The following is a 10,906-nucleotide window of genomic DNA, read 5'->3' as shown; positions in this document are numbered from 1 at the left end:
CAGTCCACTCTATAGTGCTCCACTATCTCCAGCTCATGTAACCCCTGGTAGGTGACCCTGGGCCTGTACACTCTTCTCCGTCTCCTCACTGTGGGTTGTCTGGCAGCATTTCCATTGTCACCACCCTCAGCAAGTCTCCTATGTCTCCTTATGACAGCTATGGCACCCCCTAGCATGTTTGGTCTGAGTGCAGCTTTTTCAGTTTTCACTTCTACTAGCTTACTCCTGTCTTGCAGTGTCTCTTGAGAGAAACATACTGCAATGCTGTTTGCAGTGTTTTAAGTGCTGGGCTGGGCTTGCATTCTGCCTGTGTAATTGTCTGCTTCTAATTGTTTTCACCTGCTACCTCTACAGGTATTCCCTGCTAGTTTCCTACTATTTCTTCTGCTTCCTTTTCCTCTCTGTTTCCTCAGGGGGAGCAGCACGCATACCAGCGAAAACACGCTCACAGTGGCTACCACGTGCGCACACATGCTTACACGGACTAGAATCTGCTTATTCGGGTTAAAACGTGCGCACACCAGCGCAAACAGGTTTACAGATCTTTAAACAGGCACCTACATGCTTACTCTGCCTTACACGCGCACACTCTGTCTTACTCGTGGCTGCCAGCGCACACACACGTGCATGCACGTACAGCAAGAAACTTTGGTGTTGGCCACAGTGTACACCTTCCATTTCTTGACTTTCCCATGCTTATCTGTTGACACTTTTCTTTTTCTGCTGTGTGATTGATATGTTTCACATACCACTTTGCTCCAATTAGCTTGATTTCTTCCTGACATTCCCCCCTGTGATGTCACCTATCTCCTACTCTGTTACTCCCCCTTATCTAACTCTTACACTACACGGACTGTGCTCATTTGCTATGTGACAGTGTGATTCACTATCCTACCATTCATTTACATAGGCTTGCCTACTAATGCTTAGTTACATGTCTTACACTCAGCTTCCCCCCTTAGCAACCACTAAACGGTGGCCATGTTGTTTTTGGTCTGCTAGTCCCTGCATTGCAAATCCATGCATTACATAAAACCCACATTTGTGGGTTTCAAACCTTCATTTTTCAGTTTTATATAGCACAGCCCGTTTGCGCGGGGCTGCGCTGCGTTTTCACATCACCAATCTCCGAAAAAAAAAAAAAATTTTCATGTTCACATATTTGGCCATTGGCATGCTGACTGCAACATTTGCACACTTTATTTGGAGTTGTCATGGCTCCGTTGTGTTATTTGCAGTAACGTACTCAGTTGTCAACTGAGTACATTTCTGCAACTAACACGACTCTTACACGGGCTGGTTTCAGCTTCGTGGATTGCTAATCTACCTCATTTGCATGCCTTTCGGCTGCAAGTGGGGTGATTAGCATATCCACGCCCTGCCCGAGTAAGAGTCGTTTTAGCTGTCTCTTACACAGGATTTCGGGCTGTTCCTGGATCGCAATGGCTGCATGGAGTCTTACACGGCTCTTAGACTCCATGCAAGCCATCGTGAATCCTGCCCCTAGTGTATTGCAGTTACATTTAGGCATCAATGAGAAATTGATATTTACTAGGTAAATTATATTATAATGTTTTAAATAACAGCAAGCCTGTGTTGGAGATGTACTATCATTGTTTCTGTGTATTTAACTGAGTAAGAAGTGTTGAAGAGGTGGCAGTGCAGAGTGAATTGCTATCTGTCGGGGGAAGAGCAGAGGCAAAGCAACTTGATAAGGAAATAATTGTTTAGGCTTGTTTTGAATAGAGCTAAGGATGTTATGGAGGTAATGTTTGCTGGCTGTTCATTTCAGATTTTACCTGTATAGTTTGCAAATAGGGAATCCCCTGCTTGATTTTTGGATTTATAGTTTTTTATTTGATGTTTGTTGGTGGATCAGAGTGGTCTGTTAGTAACATAGAGTTGAAGAAGAGTTTGTAGGGTTGGTATTTTCAGGATTGGAAAGGATTTTATGGACCATTGTTAGTTGTGTATAGTGTAGGAGTTGGAGGAGTTCTAACCAGTTGAGTTGCTTGTGTAGAAGACAATGGTGTGAGCTAGCTGGTGAATTTGTGGCATATCTTACAATTTTATTGTAACAGGTTTTGAGACTTTGTATTTCAGATTTCTTGAGATTCGTGAAGATGTGTGCTGCATAAAGTAAGGCTGAGAGTAAGTGGGAGATTCATTTTAAAACAGGATACACCAGAGCCCCTCCCTTGGGATAGTAAAGAGGAAAATTAATTTCAAAATTTAAAGCAGCTTTAGCTACTGCCTCAGTTTTAGGGTGACCAAATTATGGAAATACTTTCATTTTATTCTGTCATGAAAGAAATGGATTTGCTCAGGGACTGCTTGCACAAAAACATGGGGACAACTATCATCCATTAGCTTATTACAGTACAGCACCTGATTCTGTTGCAAAGGGATTTCCAGCATGTTTAAAGGCTGTGGCCACTGCTGCCATTCTAGTTGATCTTGTGCAATTACTGGTGGTTGGGTATGATCTTACAGTAGCCGTCCCTCATTCTGTATCACTGTCTTATGTAAAATGAAAACTGAACCCCTCTCAACTGCACGTCTAAGTAAATATGAACTTACACTTCTCTCTAATCCATCTGTTCTCCCATATGCTTCCCTATTCTAAATCCTGCATCTTTGTTACGGACTGCTGAGGATGGTGAAGAGCATGATTGTGTGTCTGACTAATTATCTGCTTTCTCCAAGGAATGACTTAAAGACACTCCTATACCCCATGCTGAACTGGGCTTATTTGTGGATGGTGCCTGTGGAACAGATCAGAATGAAAATCTGGTCACAGGAATATCTGTCTGCAGCAATAATGATTTGCTTCAGCAAAAACTAGAGGAAAAACATTCTGCCCAGGTAGCTGAGTTAGTGGCCTTACAAAGGGCTCATATGTTGGCCAAAGACAACGTTGCCAATATTTACACTGACAGTCGCTATGCTTTTGGTGTAGTACAAGATTTTTGGCATCTTTGGAAACACAGAGGATTTTTAACTTCAGCGGGAACTCAGATTATTATTTTTTTGTGAATACTCTCTTCAATCTCTTTTGCTGCCCAAAGAATTAGTAGTAGTTAAACGTTGTGCCCATCAGAAGGGGTATGAATGCTGTTTCAAAGGGGAATAATTTGGCAGATCAAACTGCCAAACAAGTAGTAGAAGGCTTTTGTGCAACGCTACACGTGATGTTATTACATGACTCTAACAGTAATGTTGTATTTAGTTTTAAGAGAGCATCAGCTTTCCAAGCCGAAGCATCACAGGGAGAAGTTCAGAGGTGGCTTAATGACTGATGCAATAAATCTGTTGATGGGTTATGGTGACATCTGGATGGCCAACTGCTGGTGCCTGCCTCCTTGCTACCTTACCTGGTAAGGGCATGTCATTTACCAGCCCATGCGGGTAAGACAGCATTATTTAACCAAACTATCCAAAGTTGGTATGCCCCTCATGTCTCCTCTTTGATACTTCAGTATGGTAATAATTGTGCAATATGTTTACATCACATTGTAAAAAAGTTGTCATGCGGAGGCCCCTGACAAAATCATCTTTGTCAGTGAAGGAAGATTAAAGTGCAAAGGCTGAACCATCTGCCCCGTGAAGGATTAAAAGAAAAAAAATCAACTCAGATGACAGTCCATAATAAATCCAGTGACAACAGGTACTATTAGTTTTTCTTGTTGCAGTTTCCTTTTATAAACTGGTCAAAAAATAGTTTCATGTTGCTTTTTTAACAGTATCTTGTGGACTTAAATGTGACAAACTATTGCATGTGTTTGCATATACCACATCATTCTAAGGCAGGGATTCCCAGAATTCCAATCCCTGCATCTCAAGTGACATTTGAAAAGAAACAATAATATTAATCTAACTTGGTGTAATGTGACTGACATTTCAAAGGCTGTCGCTCTTCTGCTTGCAGTCACAAGTCATGGAGAAAATATTTATGCCAAAAATGTAACTGTACCAGTGGAAACCAGCAGACGTGATGACAGTAGACATAAAAGCATGTTAAACTCTTTATACTTAAAAAAGCTATGACTGGGGGGGGGTGGCATGGGAATGATAGAGGATCTTTACTACATTTGCAATGATTGTGCCCACCAATGGTTGCCTACAGACTGGCTAAATGTTGTTTTGTAGGCTATATCACTCCTGCTATTCAACATTTTGAAAAACCTCCAGCACGATGACTAAAGAAAATAGACAAGTAATTCACTGGGCAGAGAAAGAATTTTCAGTCTTTACTCCTGGATATGGAGCACAAAGGACAATGCTCAAAATTACCAGGCTTGCTGAAATTCTTCAAAAGATAGCAAACCATACTTCACATCACATCAGGATGGCAAATCGAAAAATGACTGAAATTTGAGCTGTGATATTACAAAATTGGCTGTCACTCGACATAATACTAGCTGCTGGGGGGGGTCATGTACCCTAATAGGAAGTTGTTGTTCATATATTATAGTGACTATCATGATGAACAGTAAAAGTTAGCCAGTTTCATGGAGTAAAGAGCCAAGAATCTGTACAGCACACCTAAACAGTAGACACTTTTTGGATGGTTGGGCAGGGCATTTGGTAGCTTGGCAAATATATTACAAGGTATCATTACAATAACTGGTATCATTCTTTTAGTTGTTTTAGTATTTTCTGTTTTAAAGGCTGTGATTACAAAATGCTTAATCTCATCTGCACATGCAATGACACTTATAAAGATAGCAAATGATGAAAAGTTGTTGAAGATGATGAATATAACAATGCCGAAGCATATTTAATCAGATAAAGAAAAATCAAAATATAATTGTTGATGGTTGACTGTTATGAAAGGTTATTAAGCTTCATGTTTATTCTTCACAAAATGCATATTAACTTGTAGTTTCTTCACAAATAAGTCAAATAAAATATTTATGTTTATGTCTAAAGCAAAATGAAAAATAGATGCACGATTATGCAAGCCATGATATAAGTAACTTTATATTTCAAGTGTCTTAACAATTGTATTCTCTCTGTTTGTACTAACAGATAGTTGAAGGCAAAGTAAATGCTGAAGGAGTTAAGGGATGTTATGTTTAAAAGCGTCAGGTATCCATGGAAACCAGATTAATCAACAGTACACTCTGACATTAGGCTGGGGGATGAGCCTTTCAAGGATGTCTGTAAGATAGTGTGAAATGGTACCAAATGTAACAAAGTTGCAGGCCAATAAATCCTAAGCACAGGTGCTCTATGTTTTAAAAGGCATATTTGTGAAGTGTTTATGCGAAGCTGTAAACGAGGCTCACAAGGGCATAAAATATTTTAAAATATTATTTGTTAAAAACTATGTAACATCAGAGTCCTGCATGCATGAAATTGATAAGAAAATGTATACAACTTAAAGGTTTTCTTTATTCTTGGAGGCTGATCTGAAAATTTTAAGTGGGCAATCTCCCAACTCTGTTTGTGGAATACCCAACGCTGTTTATGGAATAAACAAGTACTTTCCACATCCTGAAACGTATTCCTGACTCAAGACTAAAAGATAAAACTCATTTTTATTTATTTCTGAACTTTAAGATAAGTTTCAGACATATAAATAGATGTTATCTATGTGTCTAGCCAATGTAAGTGTTTATGGCTAAAGCTATATAGGGCAAGGTTTTCAATAAGGCTTTTGTGGCACAGTACATAGTACTGAATACCTTCTTATTAAGTTCTACAAACACCACATCACTTACGTTACCAGCATCCATGTTATAGATCTTATTAGGAAGCTTCAAAAAAGCAGTATTGGTGCTGTGTTTCTCTTGCAGTTCACCTTATTGTAAGTATCGTCAATATATGATCTGCAAAGATGGTTTTACTGCACTTACAACCAAAACCTCTGCAGATGTAAATCTACAGAAACTGCAGCACTAAGTTTGTGGTGTATAGAGCACAGTACCAAAAAATGCCAGGCTTGTTAACTGGCAAAACTATCAATACATTTAAAACTCATATTGCACAGCATTACAGAGACATCAGACAGGACTCACTCAATACTTGGCTAGAAGGAAGTTTCTTTGCTCACCAGTGGGAGTGGGGAGCCTTGAGCAGCCTATCTGTCCCTGAAGGAGTGACCTCAGCACAAGAGCTTGTAGTAATTGCTTGTTTTAGACCATTTCTAGCTCTTTTGAAGTTCCCTGTTTAAAATCCGCATCTGAGCATTTTTTTCTGGCTATACTACTCAGAAACAGCTCCTCGTGGTCCTGCAGAGTGATCCTAGCAGCAGAGAACTGAGAAAAGCAACTACTTTCCTGATTTAAGTATTTTTTGCTGTTTTTTACCTAAAGTACCTTCTCTTGCTTACTTTGAACTAGCTGAAACTGTTTTTTTAGCGGTTTGTTGCATTATATCTTATCTGCACTTAAAGTTACATTTGGTCGAAAATTGGTCAAAAGTTTATTTGTTTGTTAAATTTAACTGTTGAGGCTGCCCACTAAAGTGTGCTAGCCTGTGTAACTGATTTATTACTGTTTACTGCATTTCTGTGTGCTTTCTATCTCAAAAACAAAAAAAACAAAAAAATATCCTTGTTTTCCTGCCTCTCCTCAACTAGTTTAGACCAGTATACAGGATTTGCTGTATTCTGGGCTGTGGTGTAGTTCCTGTGTTGTCCATTGACTTACTTGGATAGAAGGAAGTTTCTTTGCTCACCAGTGGGAGTGGGGAGCCTTGAGCAGCCTATCTGTCCCTGAAGGAGTGACCTCAGCACAAGAGCTTGTAGTAATTGGTTGTTTTGGACCATTTCTAGCTCTTTTGAAGTTCCATGTTTAAAATCCGCCTCTGAGCGTTTTTTTCTGGCTATACTACTCAGAAACAGCTCCTCGTGGTCCTGCAGAGTGGTCCTAGCAGCAGAGAACTGAGAAAAGTGACTACTTTCCTGATTTAAGTATTTTTTGCTGTTTTTTTTACCTAAAATACCTTCTCTTGCATACTTTGAACTAGCTTAAACTGTTTTTTTAGCTGTTTGTTGCATTATATATTATCTGCACTTAAAGTTACATTTGGTCGAAAATTGGTCGAAAGCGTTTGTTTGTTTGTTAAATTTAACTGTTGAGGCTGCCCACTAAAGTGTGCTAGCCTGTGTAACTGATTTATTACTGTTTACTGCATTTCTGTGTGCTGTCTATCTCAAAAACAAAAAAAACTAAACAAATATCCTTGTTTTCCCACCTCTCCTCGACTAGTTTAGACCAGTATACAGGCTTTGCTGTATTCTGGGCTGTGGTGTAGTTCCTGTGTTGTCCATTGCCTTACTTGGATAGAAGGAAGTTTCTTTGTTCACCAGTGGGAGTGGGGAGCCTTGAGCAGCCTATCTGTCCCTGAAGGAGTGGCCTCAGCACAAGAGCTTGTAGTAATTGGTTGTTTTGGACCATTTCTAGCTCTTTTGAAGTTCCCTGTTTAAAATCCGTGTTTGCGTGGCTTTGTGCGATTGTGCGCATAACACAGCGCCGGTTAAACAAGGTTAAACTTTTTCTGGCTCCACCAAGTCTGCTCTTCAAATTTTTCCTTAAGAAAGCTCTACTCATAATAATCAGTCTACTCGCTTTATTATAAGCCTAGCACTTGTTCTCAAAACCTCTCTTCTAAGTAAGCACTCTCAAACTAAAGTAAGCACTACATCCACCTACCACCCCTGTGAGTACCCACTTCCCTTAAAGGCACAGCACTCCCTTATAATATTCTAGCATGTCGAGTGGTAGATTTCTAGCATCCTCTCCAGTTCAGCTGGTTAATCTGGGAATCTTGAGACAATGCTACAATTGTCTCATAAACACAGACAACCCTCTCCTCCTCCCAACAAACACAAATACATGTGAGAGATGCAACTATATAGCCAAACTGGAGGCTGAACTCTCTCAACTCAGGACTAGCAAGACCAGACAGGAGGAGAAGGTAACCACACACACAGCAAACCCAGTCCCGCACAGACCTACCACAACTGCAAACCAAACACATAATAACACAAAGACATACTCGGAGGCTCTAACAAAAAACTTACCAAAACAACAGAGGCTCCCAAAGCAGACACCCAAAAATCCACCACCTCAAAACATAACACATGCAACACATACTTCAATAAATCAGTGTGTCAAACAATCACAGCCCTTAAGGCCAAACACCATGCCTGATACACTAGTAATAGGTGACTCTATAGTCAGACACACTGACGTTCCGCTTACCAGGCTGAACAAGGAGAGGGTAATGGTGAGCTGCCTATCGGGAGCTAGGATCTGCCATATAACACACGCACTCAGGTCACTCCAAAGCAAGTACAAATATGACTCCGTCATTGTCCATGCCGGCGTGAATGACCTGAGACGTACCTCCCTGGACTACATGAAAAGAGACATAGAGGAGCTCTCTGATTATATAGACCAGGCTGGTATGACCCTGACCCTGAGCAGCATCTTGCCCTCATCAAGAATAATGCCACAATACAAAGACAAGATGATCAGCTTTAATAATTGGCTCAATTACTGGTGTCATTTTAGGGGGATCCAATGTCTGTCTGCTTGTGATGACATGCAGGACAAGCCACGCTGCTTCGCAAGGGACTGCTTGCATCTGTCACCACTGGGCTTCCGGATATTGGCTAAGGTTCTTGCCACCCCCATAGTACCTTTTTTAGGCAAGGCTGAAAAGACAAACCCACCTCCTTAGAAAACAAAAATGGAAAAAAATTAAGGGTAATGCTGCTCAACGCCAGAAGTCTAAATCTCAAGATGCAGGCTCTCGAAGCACTCTTCAGTATGGAGAACATTGATGTCTGTGCAGTAACTGAGACCTGGTTCAAGGCTCCTGAGAGCACCCCAGCACTACCAGGCTATACCTCGTATCATGCTTTTCGGCCCCAAAACTTGGGCCAAACCAAAAAGGGAGGGGGAGTGTCCATATTCATCAAGGATACCCACACCTCCAGGTTAGTGGCAACACATGAAGCATCAGAGATCATCCAGGTGCAACTAACCGTAGGAAAAACCGCTATACAACTGGTAGCATGTTACAGACCACCCTCCCAATCTCAGGAACCCCATTCAGCCTTCCTGAAGACGTTGGAGGTTATGAATGTCTCACCAAACACCATCATATTGGGAGACTTCAACTACCCTAACATAGACTGGGTGCATTATTCTAGCCCTAACATCCTAGCCCAAAGGTTCCTGGAATTCATAAATTCAAATGCAATGGAACAGCTAGTCACCTCTCCCACAAGGGGAGATAATACACTAGACCTGATCATCACAAACATAGGGACAAAGTGCTCCACACCGGAAGTATACCCCTCACTAGTGAGATCTGACCACAAACTAATCACTCTGGATATACATATCCCACCTCCACCCCCAACACAAAAGACTACAGTGAAAAACTTCTCAAAAGCCGACTTTACACTTCTTAAGACTGAGATGGTATCCTTTAAGCCCACTGGGCCAGTGGAAACCACATCCCACAATGCTGAATCCTTCACAAATGCTTTCTATGGACATCTCCAAGAATGCATGGATCATGCAATCCCAAATAAAACCAAGACCCTCTCCACCAAGGGCAGGTGTCCTGTCTGGTGGACCCCAGCCATAAACAAATTGTATAACAAAAGAAGGAAGCTACTGCACGACAGAGCAAAATCCCATAAAGAGAAGGCATCTCTGATCAGCACTAGTAGAAAGCTACGTTCCCTCATAAAAACATCCAAGGCCAACTTTGAGAGAAAAATCGCTATGGACACTAAAGATAACCACAAGGCCATCTTCTGCTATGTTAGAAACCTGGGCGGAAACCCTCAGATATGCTCAGAGTTAGTTCACAATGACAAAAAATACACTGAACCCACAGATATTGCCAACATTCTGGCAGACAGGTTCAGTGCAAATTTCTCCCCTCCCTCACCCCCAAAAGAAGAAATACTTATCCCAGCTGAATGCAACCTCCCTGTCAACTCAGATGTCCAGGTGAGAACCGCCCTCAGCAAAGCTAAAAACAGCATCAATGGGACCTGACGGTATCCCGGGTTGCGTGCTACTTGAACTCCAAGAGGAGCTAAACCTGCACATAAAAATGCTATTTAACCTTAGCCTTACTACAGGATATGTATCTGAACACTGGTGTACAGCAACAGTGGTCCCACTCCACAAAGGAGGCACCTCTACAGACCCTGGTAACTACCACCCCATAAGCTTAACCAGCCTGGTCTGCAAAGCTATGGAAAGAATCATTATGGAACTCATAAACAGAGACATTGGGGACCTCCAGACACTTGATCCCACCCAGTTTGGCTTTGTAAAGGGCAGATCCTGCCTTTTGAACCTGGTTGACTTTTTTGAAACAGTCACTAGAGCCATTGAGGAGGGCAAAGCAGTCCATACAGCCTACCTGGACTTGGCTAAAGCTTTCGACACAATACCCCACTCAGGCATCATAGACAAGCTCAACAGCTTAAATGTAAATCCATATGTCACAAGATGGGTTGCAAACTGGCTAAAGGATAGAACCCATAAAGTCAAAATCGCTGGAGCCATGTCAGACTCAAAGCCAGTCAAAAGTGGTGTCCCACAGGGCTCTGTCCTGGGTCCCCTCTTGTTAGGCATTTATTTCTCAGATGTGAAAGCAAACATGGGAGGGTTGTGGCTGACAAAGTTCGCAGATGACTGCAAACTAGGCGCCATAGTCGATACACCAGCTGACACATACATCCTACAGAAAGGCCTCACTGAAACAGACAACTGGTGCCGGAGTCATGGCCTTAAACTAAATGCCAAAAAATGTATAGTCATCCCCTTTGGGAAAAACAAAGTACCCACAAATTATCACATAGACAGTAACCCACTGAGTATGGAAAAAGTAATCAGAGACCTGGGGACCCAAGTCGATAGTG

Source organism: Protopterus annectens, chromosome 2.part2 (genome assembly GCF_019279795.1).
Source record: "Protopterus annectens isolate FY-2018-M chromosome 2.part2, PAN1.0, whole genome shotgun sequence".
NCBI lineage: Eukaryota > Metazoa > Chordata > Ceratodontiformes > Protopteridae > Protopterus > Protopterus annectens.
The sequence above is the reverse complement of the archived record's forward strand: the minus strand, read 5'-3'. Positions refer to the sequence as shown.